Here is an 11088-nt window from a genome sequence, read left to right on the forward strand (position 1 = left end):
TCTTTCAAAAAAAAAAAGAAAAGAAATATGACTCAGCATTTTTACTCCTAGACCTCAAGAGAGGCTGGGGGGCCTGTGCTTGAGGAAGCACAGGTACCAGAAGCTTCCAGAAAGGAGGAGCTGTCACAGAGTGATGTAACGCAGAGGGGCATGATGCTGGGTTGACAGAAAGCACAGGGCAGCAAGGAGAGTCTAGAAGAACCAATGTCAAGTACAGGGCAGGAAGTGGGGCTCTTCTAGGGTCCAAGGTCTGAAGACAGATGAGGGTGGGTGGGAAGCTTCCACACACACCATGCAGCAGCGCCCACCCATGGCTTTGAAATGCCTTCCTCTCCCCATCCTGCCAACGCTCAACAGTGTCCGTGACATGGCTGGTGAGGTTAACCTCTCTTCCTGGGTTACAGTGGCATTTCCAGGTTTGTCACGAGGTTGATCTTTCTTACTTGCCCTAACCCAAAGAATAAGCATAGTAAATCGAGCCCCCACTCAGGGTGGAAGGAATCAGGTGTCAGAGTTTCCACATATATTTGTTAATCTAAAATGTGTGATGGCACAGAAGTGAAGACACCACCTTGGTCACCTACAATGCCTATCCAAGTGCCTGGTTTGGGTCCATTGGCTAATGGACACCCTGGCAGGTGGCAGATGATGGTTCAAGTGATTGGGTCTCTGATGCCCACATGGGGCACATGTATAAAATTCCAGGCTCCTGTGTTTGATATGGGCATCTGGGGAGTGAACCAGTGGAAGGAAGATCTCTTTCTGTGCTGCCCTTCATTAAATAAAACATAAACGTAAGACATAGCCATTCTCCTTAATTTATGTGTTCTGTCATTTATACTCTTATGGGCTCATAATTTACAGTTTCATACATAATCTAATGCCACTTTCAGTTGCTCAAATTATTCCCACTTTGCTCTTTGCGATTTCTGCTTCCACAGGGGTATTGAAGGATGGTATTTTATGTTTTAAGGTTTGTTTTTATTGGAAAGGCAGATCAGATTTACAGAGAGAAGGAAAGAAAGATGGATTCTCGTTACACTGGTTCACTTGCCAAATGGCCACAACAGCTAGAGCTGAGCCAATCTGAAGCCAGGAGCCAAGAGCTGCTTCCAGGTCTCCCACATGGATATAGGGTACCAAGGCTTTGAGCCATCCTCTACTGCCTTCTCAAGCTAGGAGCTAGATGGGAAGTAAAGCATCTGGGACACAAACCAGCACACACATGGGGTCCTGACACTTGCAACGTAAAGACTTAGCTATTGAGCCATTACATGTCCCAGTGATATTTTATTTTTAAGATTATTTACTTACTTTGATGGGGGCAAAATGAGAGAGGGAGGTGTATTTTCTATCATCTAGTACACTTCCCAGTTACCCTCACATCCCAGGCTGGGCCAGGCTGAAGCCAGCAACCTGGAACTCCTATCTGGGTCTCTTTTATAGGTAGCAGGGACTCAAGTAATGGAGCCGTCACTCTCTGCCTACAGGACACTTAGCAGGGAGCTGGAATGGGAGCAGTGTAGCAGCCAGGACTTGAACCACTGTTCTGATACAGAAAGTGACAATTGTAAGTGGTGGCTTACCAGGCTGTACCACCATGTCTGACACTGGAGGATGGTATTTAGAGAGCATGTGCTCACTGATAGGATGATTTAATAATAATATCAACCTGGACGACTCTGGAGGAGCCTGTGAGATGGGGTTGTGGCAGGGACAGCACACAAGCCCGACCAGAAGTAATGGGGACACCCCAGAGCTTCCTCATCCCTGCACACAGTGGGTATCCCATAAAAGCCCTATGGAGTGAAGAGCAAATGCCAACCAAGGAATGGGAGCGCACAGATTCCATCTTAGAGAATTCTTGAGGCTGGTTAATTTTTAAGCTGAGAGACAGAGACTGAGGACTTCCATCTTCAGGTTCACTTCCCAGTTACCCACAGCAGCTAGAGCTGGGCTGGGGTGAAGACAGGAGCTGGGACTTCCGTCCAGGTCAAGGACTTGAGCCGTCACCTATTGCCTCCAAGGGTGTACATTAAGGGGAAGCTGGAATCAGGGGCAGAGATGGAACTCAGAGCCAGCTGCAGGCTCTCAAGTGGCACCCAACAGCTGCCTCCGATGCCTGCTCCACGTGGGGCTTCTCATTCCCACTTGGATAAACAGTGATGAGAACAGAGCCCTCACTGGGCCTGGATCCAGATTCGTGTCCTGTGCAGTCCCACGGCTGCCGCCACATACATAAATGGCCAGATTCCGTTCCACTGCGATGATCCCCAAAATGAACCCCCAGTTCCTCCCTCCACCCTCACACCCTGTCCTTTGGGTATAAGTCATATTATGCTCACCTTGCAGTCCCCACCAATCTCCTCTGTCCCCCACTCTGGGGTTGGTACTGAACATGACAGGGCCAGGGAGTTCGGACACTCAGTGTCTGTGCAAGCACCCCCCGCCAGCTATGACAGCAGCACTGCCTCCCTACCTTTCTCCACACACTGCTCTCCTTGGTCATCTCAGGCCCTCCCAAGATTTTCTTCTTCCAACCCTGGGCCCTGACACCCCTTCCTGTGATATCACCAGTGTCATGGCCAGCTATAGGCCACCACCAGCTCCTTCAGCTCCTTCCCAAGTAAACTCACACTCTTTTTCTCTCTCTCTCCACACATAATCCATCAGTAAGCCCTATTGGCCCAGTCTTTCTCAAATCTGTTGCACTTCTTGGACAAGTCTCCATCCTTGCCCACATGGGTAGCAGTATAGTTGAGGGGAGGAGGAACAAAGCCCAGGCCGGTGAAGCCTGGAGGGGCCTAAACTGCAGTAAACTTCACCTCCTGATCTGTAGAGTGCTCCCCCTATGGACCCTCCGTGAAGGTCCCCAGGGAAGCTCTAATTCAGGGCGGGTTCCTAAGCCTCCTCCATGAGCACTAGACCGGGGTGCTGTGTTCCACCAAGACATAACATGGATAGATGCTGGCCTCTGATGGTAGAGGTTTCTTGTGAAGAATCCTGAAAATACAGAGAAGATGAACTCCCTGCCTGACCATGTTTAGAGCAGGTTTAGAGAGGCTTCCCACCTCTGTGTACGCAGGTGGCTGCTCCGGGCACTGGCTGTGTCCTAGCAGAGCCGCTTCACCCTTCTGAATCCCAGCTTCCTCGTCCATCAGAGGACCACAGCACCTCTTTTACAGGGGATTGTTAGAGTTAAGAATGACTGTGTTAAAGAAGGGGTACACCCCTAGTTTATCAAAGGCTCGTTACATGCTGGGCAAGTTAATGTGCAACCCTCGCATTTGAATCACCACGTGACCCTGGAACATGCAGGTAGGAATTAAGGCACAGAAAGGCTAAGAACTTTGCTCATGGCCACACAGTAAATAAAGCGCCAGATAGGATTGAAATCCAGTTATGTGTCTCCAGGGTTGGCCCAACAGCCTTCAGCTTCCCAAAGACAAGAAAGGCTGTTGTGGAAGGTGGCCTCAAAGTCCAAAAAAGGGGTGTGGTGAGGTTTGTTGGAGCCATCTGAAGCAACCGAGGGCCGCCTGGGTTCCGTCATGAAGCAGCTGGTCTGGGACAGCTCCCTGTGTTCTCTGCAAGAAGAGCGACAGGAACAGCTGCAGACGGCAGCCTGACTGCCTGGACGCTGCCAGGCCCTTGAGAGCCTCCGGCAAGGCAGGGACTGCTCCCACCCCAGTTTGCAGACATGGAAACTGAGGCACAAGAACAGCCGGGCCGTTTGCTAACTCAGGTACCACCACCCAGGTGCCCCCCGATTCCACTGGCACACCTCCAGCCCATCCCCCACCCCGGGCCACCAGGCGCTGGGAAGGGAGGCGGCTGCATTTTTTTGCCTTGCCCAGAAATGTCAGAGCATTGCCTTCACACAAAGTCCTGGCTGTTTGCTCCTATGGTTCCCCGGGAGATCTTGACAAGAGTCCCCTCACAAGGGCTGGGGGAGGGGCGACTGGGAGGCAGGTTCAAAGCACACAGTTAGAATTCCTACAGGACGATGTGGCGTCCTTCTGTTCCTCCCCGAAGAGCATACAGAACATTCCTGGTCTGGGTATGGGGCTGGGGGCTGGGGCTGCAGCCTCCCGCTGTACACTTCTCTAGTGCCACGTGACCCCAGGCGTGCTCCCGGGTGGAATTCTGTGTCCCTGAGGTGGCCCGCCCTGCTCTCCTCCTCCCCTCCCAACAGTGCTGCTTGGGATTCCTGGCGCTCCTTTGGTGCAGTGTGTGTGTGTGTGTGTGTGGAGGGGGGTGTCCGTGGGGAGCAGAGCCCAGGATAGCCCAAGAAGGGGCCGTGCCAGGGACTGCGGCTGGCCGGGCCTCGCCCGTGCCAGGCCACATGCTTAGCGGGTTTGTGGCTGGCAGCATGTGTGTGTGCCCTGGGTGAGGTGTCACAGCTGCCCACAGCTCAGCCCCAGGCTCACGGTGGTCTTGGGGGATGAGGAAGAGCTGGGGTTAGGGGAGAAAGAGCCCAGCCCAGGGACTGTCCTCGGGAAGCAGGGCTGCCCGCACCAAGGACAGGCGGGTCAGAGGCTGAGCTGGCAGCCATGAAGGGGCATGGGCTCTGGGGGGGTCTCTCTGGGAGGGGCGGTGCTCACTTAACGGGGATGGAGTCTCCTTTGGGTGATGGGAATGTTTCCAAACTGTGGTCACACAATGCTGAGAATATAGCGTTTAAATGTGGCTTTTATGATATAAATGTGACATTCCAAGAAGAGGAGGGAGATCAGTGGCCCTTCTCACACCTTCTTCCAACGTTATTCTAGGTTTTCCTGAAATTTTCCGTTCAATACAAGAAAATTAAAGTAAAAAATTGGATATTTTCTTGAAAATATGGACAGCAAGTGGATGTACCGCTGTGTAAATGTAGGGAGCCTTAACCCCCTGGGGGTCTGCAAACAAGCCGAGCCTCAGCCTGCCAAGGGCCCCTTCTCCTCTGCCCTGTTTGCCTTACTGTCATCCCAGCACTGTCCAGGCACCTGCTGGGGGTGCCCTGGGTGTCTGTGCCCCGCCCTTCCTATGCCTCTCCCAGGACAGGCAACCACTTTCACCTGTTTTGCAGAGCAGTGTGAGTCCAGGGCGTGCTCATTGTGAGAAGGCGGACGCTCCCTCCCTGGGTGCCTCCCAATAGCTCTGGGCCTTGCTTTTTCTCGTCTGTGAAATGGGGGTCATGCTAACATGCAGGCTGATCAAGGAATTCAGGAGGGTGGCTCATGTCTGGGCCACGGAGACTGGCCCCGGGATATGGCATGGTAGCTGTGAGCGACCCCCACCTCCACAAAGACGGCTGCATGCTGAGAGTGGTCCATGAGAGCACTTGGTGCAGGGGCTCCTCACTGCCGAGGGAAGGGGAGGGTGTGAGGTCCGCAGGAGGGTATAGAAGAGAAGGGTGCATATGTCACTGTGGGGTGCAGGCCTGTCCCCTGCTGCCTCCTGGACCTGGGCGTTCCTGAATGCCCAGGGGCCTGAAGCTCTCTCAAAAATGGTCCAGGGATATTGTTGTTGGATCAAGGTTGAGGGTCAAATTCTTTCCCTCTCAGGCAACTACCCCCACCCCTTTCTCCTCCCCCCAAGTTCCAGGAATCTGAGTCAGGGGCTTGAAATCTAATCACAGAGCAGATAATGAGCTGGCTGAGTGGGTGGCAGCGTGCCTGCCCACCTCAATCCACCCCCCGCCGTGCAGGTGGGAGAGATGCAGGATAAGGAATTACATCAGCTGCCTCGCCATGCCTCTCATGATTGCATGCAAATGAGGCCCACTTTGTAGTGCCACCCACGGGTGCCATGTCCGGGGTGCCCTTGGAGAAGAGGGGGCAACTGGTCAGCTCTGTGCCAGTGGAGCCCTGCCCCCCAGGGGACACTGCCCATCATATCCCACTGTGTCCTGCCTCCCTGTAGGACTGACCCCCATGCTACTGTTTGACAACACACACCCGCCAGTATCCAGGGCAGAAGAGGTGGTGGGAGGCAGGTGCACCCAAGGGATGCGCTCTTTGTTAGCTTCTTGGCAGGTGACCCCTCTGGGCTAGAGGAGGTGGGTGAAGTATGTGGGGGGTCCTGGCACAGTGTGGTGGGGGAGAGGGAGCCCTGAGGGCTTGGCAGCGAGGCTGGAAAATAGCTTTGCCTTGGAGCTACCCACCAACTGCTGGATCTACAGGCTGCTGAGGTGGGCTCCACAGGTGGGAACCGAAACCAGATCTGGAACTTTCTGTCTGCCAAGGCCTGGGGGAGAGAAGCTTGTCAGGGGCGGAGATGGGGGCTTCCTGAGCCTACCCCCTTTTCCCTCTATCAGGGCCTCAAGGGCGGAGCAGCCAGGACCCACAGGAGGTGGGGTTTGAAAGAGAAGCTGATTCTGTCAGAGCTGCGAAGGCTCAGTGTGCACATCTGCTGAATGGGAAATCTTTTCAAGGCCACCCAGGGCTCCTAATATATTCATCTCCCCATATCCACCTTGGCCTTTTCCAGTCCCTACAACCAGAGACTCCAGGCAAGGGGTCTGGGCTCTGTTTAATGCCATGGGGGTGTGCCCCCCAAAAGACACAGGATGGGACACCCCAAGGCTTCCTTCCCTTCTCTCTGCACCCCAACATGCAGCACCAGATAGGGCTCAGGCTGTATTTGTTAGGTAAGTAGTTTTAGAATGAATAGAGTGAACAGTAGGAATTTTAACTCGATGCCAAGGACTTACATTACCCCATCTACACAGGAAGAATCCCAAATGGATAATCTGGGTCTCCGGGAACTGGAGCGGAGGGAGAGGGAATAGGCTGGTAATAAAACCCAGGCATGGGGCAGGTGCTGTGGTCAGTGCATGCAGCTGCTGCTGGGGACACTGGAGTACCCAGGATTTATTTTATTTATTTATTTTTTAAAGTCAGATTTAAAGAATGAAGGAGAGAGACAAAGATCTTCTGCCCGCTATTTTACTCCCCAGGTGGCCTAAATGGCCTGAGCTGAGCTGATCTGAAGCCAGGAGCTTCTGGGTCTCCTGCACGGGTGCAGGGCCCCAAGTTTAGCCATCCTGGACTGCTTTCCCAGTCCACAAGTAGGGAGCTGGGTGGGAAGCAGGGTCACTGGGATTAGAACCGGCACCCATATGGGATCCTATGGGATCCTGATGCGTGCAAGGTGAGGACTTTAGACACTAGACTACCAAGCTGGTTCCCTTCCCCGCCCCCTGACTCTCTGCTTCTAATCCAGCTAATGCAGCTGGAGGGCAGCACCTCATGGCCCAAGTACTTAGGTTCCTGTCCCCTGTGTGGGAGACTGGGATGGAATTCCTGGCCCAGCCCCAAATCTGTGGCCTTTTGCGGAGTGAACCAACAAAGATTCAATCTCTCTTTCTCTGTGTCTCTTCCTCTGTCACTCTGCCTTTCAAATAAAATTTTAAAAGATTAAGAGAAAAAAAAAAACAGGGTGAATAAAGCATCTTCAGAACCAGAGGTGGAGAATGAGGCAGAGGAATGTTGGAGAAGGAGACTTTGCGTAAGGAGTGGGAAGCTGCTGTCCCCAGCTCATACAGAGACAGGGCTGCTGTTCACACCTGTGGGGTGGCAGTGGTAACACAGCTGTGAACTCCTGCCTCCCCAGATGTGAGATTCACGGGAGCCAAGGGCTGAAAGCCACTCAGGACCCCTGCACTCTGCCTGGCACCTGTCACTCACACACATCACTGCTGCCCTGGAGGGTGGCAGGGGTCCTGGGAACGCCCCTGGAATGTGGGGCTAGAGTGCAGCAGAGGGAACCTCCCACCCCACACCACTCCCCTGGCTCCTCCTGCCTTTCCACCCTGTAGGCCTGGCACCCATGAGACTGTTGCTTGCATTTCAGGATTTTGAGCTTGGCAGGAAGCCCTGGACTTCCCTCAGAGGACAGGAGGGGCCCTTGGGGCTCTCCCAGTGCCCTGCCCAGGTTGGGCTAAGATAGCAGGGAGCTCACCCATGTGCCCACACCCAGGCCCGTAGAGCCTGCCTAGGCTTACCTAAACATCATGAGAGATGAAGGAATGGGCATTCAGAGTGGCAATGGCCCTGCAGTCCTGGGGGGGAATGTCCAGTCTCCATACCTGGGACAGGAGGCAGGTGGCTGTGAGCTGGGTAGAATGTCTTAACACATGGCTGTTTGCCAACACCCACCCAAGCCTGCCTTGCTGGGCACCCCAGGGGTGCCTGTGGCTGCCTGCTGTCTCTCATCCCCAGAGGCCTCTGGGTGGTGACTGCTGGAGTGGAAAGGAGGGACCCGGGTGAACTTTGCCAGGGCTAGTAAATAGCACACAAGCATTGAAAAACAAACAAACAAAAAAACCCAAAAAACAGATTCTGAAGTCTGGACCAGGAGCGCCCATGTGAGGCCGCTGGGTGACTTGGCGGGAGTGGGAGCGGGGGAGGGTGCAGAGCAGGCCTGGACGTGTCCCACCCCATCTGCAGCAGGCGTCCCCTGAAACCAGGAACTTGCAGCCCCGGTTCCTAAGAGCAGCCTGGGCCCCACCTTTTCCTTCTGCAGACCCAGGAGCCCGCCCCAGTGGGGCCCAGCGGAACCTTTTGCAGAAGCATGTCTTTGGCAAGGGGGTCCCTGGATTAGGGTGCCATTGTGCCAGAGGAATGAAGTGCAGTGCCTGGGTACCTGGCCTGCATGGGACAGAGCAGAACGGGCCAGGGAGGGGCCAAGGCCAGAGGTTGGCATCCTGGGTTCTGACTTTGCCCCCTAAATCTGTGAGTGCTCAGCAGGGGAGGTTGCGTGCTCAGAAGGACCCCTGCACACCTACATGCGATGCCCCCTGGCCTCATGGTAAAATTATTCAGGCTTTCCAACAAAGGGACTATGCTGGGTCCTGTGCCTATGACTGAGTCTTATAAACTCAAGGAAAGATGAGTGGCCCTAGAATTTCTGTTGAGGGAAAGTTTCAAAGTGAAAAGTTTGATGGAAGGGAAGGGCTGGCAGTGCTTCGCGAAGCCGTGTTTGGGGCCCGGCACAACAGCTTGATTGTCTAATCCTCCCCCCTTCAAGTGCCAGGATCCCTTTGGGTGCCAATTTCGGTTTGTGGCTGCTCCACTTCCCATCCAGTTCCCTGCTTGTGGCCTGGGAAGACACTAGAGAATGGCCCAAAGCCTTGGGACCCTGCGTCTATGTGGGAGATCCAGAGGAAGTTCCTGGCTCCAGGCTTTGGATTTGCTCAGCTCTGGCCATTGGAGCCGTTTGGGGAGTGAACCAGCAGATGGAAGATCTTTCTCTCTGACTTTCCTCCTCTCTGTGAATCTGTTTTTTCAATAAAAATAAATAAGTCATTAAAAAAATCTAATGCCTCATTTGGATGATAGCAACATCTAGTGTTCATTGATACATCAGCCACTGTTTTAAACGCTTTCATTGAGTTAGCTCTTTTCAGTCGGAACTCTATAATGATTCCCATTTTTACAGAAGAGGAAACTGAGGCTTAAACTGATCAATGTTTAAAATATGGCCAAAGCGGTGCTTTCATTGCAATGTAGCAGTGAAGCTAGTTCCTACAGCACCAGCAGCCCATATGGGAACTGGTTCAAGTCCCGGCTGCTCTGCTTCTGATCCAGCTAATCTCCTTGCTAATGCACCTGGGAAAAGCCATAGGAGATGGTCTAGGGGCCCAGCGCAGTGGCTTAGTGGCTAAAGTCTTTGCCTTGAACGCTCCAGTATCCCATATGGGCGCCGGTTCTAATCCTGGAAGCCTTGCTTCCCATTTAGCTCCCTGCTTGTGACCTGGGAAATCAGTCGAGAATGGCCCAAAGCCTTGGGACCCTGCACCTGCATGGGAGACCCAGAAGAGCTCCTGGCTCGTGGCTTTGGATCAGCTCAGCTCCGGCCGTTGTGGTGACTTGGGGAGTGAATTATCGGACGGAAGATCTTCCTCTGTCTCTCCTCCTCCAATGGAGATAATAGAGAGAAGTTCTTTCTCATTCTAGGTGAGGTTTTCATTTACTTATGTTTTGACCAACACATTATTATTATGGGGGACTAATGGAGACCCGAGACATTGTAAAGAATTGAGATTCTGAATTGACCCATTAACTCCTCCCCAAATCTTACCTTGCTTCTCTGAAGGCTCAGAATGACAGGGAGGGGCTGGCAGAACCCACCCACCCAGCAGCCAAGGGCTGGGTCATACCTGTGCCTACCTGGTGGCCAAGGACTGGGGCATCCCTATGTGGAGATGCAGGAGTCTGCTCTCCAAGGGGCCATCTTTTCCCACTGTCTCTGCCTCCCCTCTCCAGGCACACCTGTGTCTTGATCTCTCTCTCTCTCTTAAAACATCTATTCATTTTCAATCAGAAAGACTGAGAAATCTTCCATCCACTAGTTCACTACCCAAATGGCCACAACAGCCAGGGCTGGACCAGGCTGAAGCCAGGAGCCTGGAACTCCATCCAGGTCTCCTGCATGGGTAGCAAGGGTCCAAGCACTTGGATCATCTTCTGCTGCTTTCTCAGCTGCGTTGGCAGCAAGGAGCTTTCCTGAGCTCACCCTAATAATCTCAGCTTTACTTTTTTCTTTCTGTCAATACTCTGTCTCTAACCCCGTCATGCTCTGAGTATGAACTTGTGGGTGATACGGTGCAAAGCCCAACAGCCTTAGAGGTAAGGCAAGTCCCTCCTAGGCCTTGGCGAGCCCACACAGAAGGACCTGAGATGGTTGAGAGAGGAAAGGACTGAAGGGTCTAGGGACCTAAGCCATGCAACAGTAGGTAGCAGGGGCTCAGTCCCCCTCTTTGTCCCCTTCCTGTCCCTGTAATTTAGATGGGGGAATAACCAAGGAAGCAGAAATCACCTCCTTTTCCTAGAAGGGTGCCACCCCTACTTGGGTGGTCTGAAGGCTTCACATTGGGGTGCCTGGGTTGGATTCCTGGCTCTGGTGCTCAGTTCTAGCTTCCCCCCAATGCAGGGTCTGGAAGGCAGTAGTGACGGCCCAGGTGGTTGGATCTTTGCCTGCCTCACGAGACCTGGGTTATTTATACTTCTTGTTCTCGGCTTGAGCACCTGACCAGCCCAGCCCCAAGCTATTGCAGCTATTTGGAGAATGAACCAGCAGATAGAAGTGCATACTCTCTGTCTTTCC

This window comes from Ochotona curzoniae, unplaced genomic scaffold (genome assembly GCF_017591425.1).
Source record: "Ochotona curzoniae isolate NIBS_2020 unplaced genomic scaffold, NIBS_Ocur_1.0 contig_2321, whole genome shotgun sequence".
Lineage (NCBI taxonomy): Eukaryota > Metazoa > Chordata > Mammalia > Lagomorpha > Ochotonidae > Ochotona > Ochotona curzoniae.